Genomic DNA, 3,225 nt, shown 5'->3' with positions numbered 1-3,225 from the left:
CCCTTGGCATGCTTATCTCTCTATTTGACCGATTTCTACTCTTTCCGGCCGCCTCCCCAAGCCTAGTAGAGGATAGCCGGGCACTCGTCGGCAGGTGTCCGAGGAGCCTCCCAGACAGAAGGGGGCTATCAGCAAACGGCTGGTGATCTAGATAAGCATGAGCAGACAGAACAACAGCTTTTTATTGTAGTATTGCCTTAATAATTTTGAACATCTACAAGCAATGTTATGCAGACAGACTTTCAGTTTCAATGTGTTTTCAACAAATTGTTAAGCTTTCGTAATTGTAAAATATTTTTGCGGCTAAAACAAGTTTGTTGATTTTTCTTCCTGTTTGTGTGATTAACCTAGTACATTCCTTTTAAAAATGAGCTTTTAAAAATGAGCTTTTAAAATGAGCTTTTAAAAATGAGCTTTTAAAAATGAGCTTTCTTGTTTTTGACTGTTATATGTGAATGCTGCCCGAAGGAGGTCATATGTGTATATGTGAATACATGTAAAAAGAATAAAAAGGATGTTGAATAAATTTTGCGTACCGTTTGTCGTATATTACAGAATTTAAGAACGCTTTAAGGTGCTTATATGTAGCGTAAACATTGCGATTTTTAAACTTACTTTACAGTGCTTAAAAGTTGCTTAAATAAGTGCCATTAAGTACCTTTACGGATAAATTAAGCTAGCTTAAATCACTACATTTAAGGACCCTTTAAGACGCTTAAATGTAGTGTAAACATTAAGATTTAAGGCTAACTTTACGGTGCTTAATTGTTGCTTAAAAGAGTGCCATTAAGCACTTTACGGATAAATTAAGCTAGCTTAAATCACTGTATTTACGGACACTTTAAGACGCTTAAATGTAGCGTAAATATTGAGATTTAAGCTTACTTCACAGTGCTTAAATGTTGCTTAAAAGAGTGCCATTAAGCACTATACGCACAAACTTAACGCTAGCTTAAAAGTAATATTTAAGCACTCGTAAAGATTGGCTTAAATTTGCTTAAAGAGTGCCAAAACGGAACCTTTCAGCATGCTTTAAGACTGCTAAAATACCTGATTTCGTGCAGTGTATAACATATATTCTGTAGCATTCGCAGAAGAAAACATGTTGTTTTTGCTCAGTTTCTCCCCTTTCTTCTCCTCCAAGCACAGACACATTTTATCTTCAGAACAAGAGCTTGAAAAAACTCAACATTCGGCAAGCTGGTAGGTCGGCACATAAAACACTGAACCGTTGTAATTTTGTCTAAAATAGATCCCATACCTTCATGAAATGTTGGCTTGACATGTAAATGTCAATTTCTTAAGTATGCAAATGACCTCTACGTTAACATAAAAAATACATCATGTTGTTAACTTTTGATTAACTGAAACATATCCCAAGTTTGATATTTCCAACATTTACCACTAAGGCGTCAATAGAATTTTCAGATAAATTATGCAAATTAGGTCTATATTTGCATAATTGGTATCTGGTGATATTCAACCTGCCATAGGTTATAAACATTGCCTGTATCGAAGTCCCATGATGTAAAACACTTGAATTTACAGAATTTCCGCATTAATTTTGCAAATGAAGTCACAATTTGCATAATTTGCATCCGATAATGTAGATGATACTGAGAACAGAGTGGAATACCCTCCCACCACATCTAGTGTCAGTTACCACACTTAGTGACAAGGCCTGGCCTAACACATGTGCCTCCCCCTAACTCAGAGCTAATAGTGACCTACCCCCAGTGCGGTCATTTCAGTTTCTTTTTTTTTTCTTCATGTTTTTTATTGAAACTTTTGCACAAAATTGCGTATTAGTTCACATCGTGCACTAGATTGTTTTTTTCTCGTTCCAGGGCAGGATGTACCTAGCGGGACGTTAGCCAAGTATTTATGTAAGATAAGATAAGATCAAACCATGCAGAATGATCGGGATAGTTGTAACTGTGTCACAAAATCAAGAAATACAAATACAAAACTCAAACATGCACTCCACACATTCATTGCCCTATCAAAAAGATTCTGTGCCTCTTCCAGCTGAGCCTAACTTAACATTCATTTTGCTGTATAGTTATATAATAATTGATTTTAATTATAGGTGTAATTTATATGAAAATCGTATACTTGTGTATAATCTTGCTTTAACTATATATTGTTGTTGTTTTTTTACGTCATATGTACAGGTATGTGTTGGGTGTGCACGCTATCAGCATACTTGCTGCCTAGTGCACACTTTGTATTGTCATGTCGCAATTTTGAATAAATAAATAAATAAAATCAAGAATACTACCTGCAACTTTCAGTTTCTGGAAAACCAACCTTGTGGTCAAATTTAAGTTTTTCAAACTGTCCTGTCAAAGTTTTATCAATGTATAGTATAAAATGTCAACCTCACAACAGTGTTAGCTTGACGTGTTTCTAGAAATATCTGTTGTAATTTTGGTGTCAATTTGGTAGTATGAGAAAACAGTATACATGTAGACTGGAACTCTGTTAGAACTGTACAAGTAACTGCCAGACAAATTCTATTACACTACGCGGCAAACATTGGCAAGACAGAGCTGTCATTGCATTTTTACTTAATATTCTAGGTTAGGTCACTAACCTCTTTATGTACAACTGTACATACCTTTTAGCCCCAGGAGCGGACCTTGGGTAGCGGACGAAAGCTAACAAGGCTGACACTCAGGCTACATAACTTTCTTATCTGTTGTCAACATGTTTCAAACCAAAAGTGTCTTCAAGAGTATTTGTCAGCACCTTAGCCTACCTGTGCCCATGTTACCACCACGGTAGTCAGGGATAGAATGAGGTCTGACAGTTTACGTTCAACTTAGAATCTATTGGGTGCTTATATGGTACAAGCCTGGTACAAGAAAACAGCAACAACATAATCCTGTTGTCTGAGGTTGAATATCCGTGTCACTGTTGTGAGATATTACTGCAATTCCTGATTCTTTCACTGACACTGTATTTTATGTTCACTGTTTTCATTCTTGTTTCTGTACAGTGAACTAATCATTACGGTTCACAAATAATTCCTAGACCTTCTTTTTCCTGCACCTATCGTCACCGTCAACATATAATTCCGTGAACATGTCCATTTTTCTCAGACCGTGAAGTTTTTCTACCGTAAACATAAAGTGAATTACAGCATTATCCAGTTGCTTTAGTAATAATCGTCTTGTGTATTTCATCGCCAGGTTGTCCAACCTTTATCGACGTATTCAGAAC

The sequence above is a fragment of the Branchiostoma belcheri genome, unplaced genomic scaffold (assembly GCF_001625305.1).
Source record: "Branchiostoma belcheri isolate BF01 breed outbred unplaced genomic scaffold, Haploidv18h27 scaffold111, whole genome shotgun sequence".
NCBI lineage: Eukaryota > Metazoa > Chordata > Leptocardii > Amphioxiformes > Branchiostomatidae > Branchiostoma > Branchiostoma belcheri.
This window is presented reverse-complemented; position numbering follows the sequence as displayed.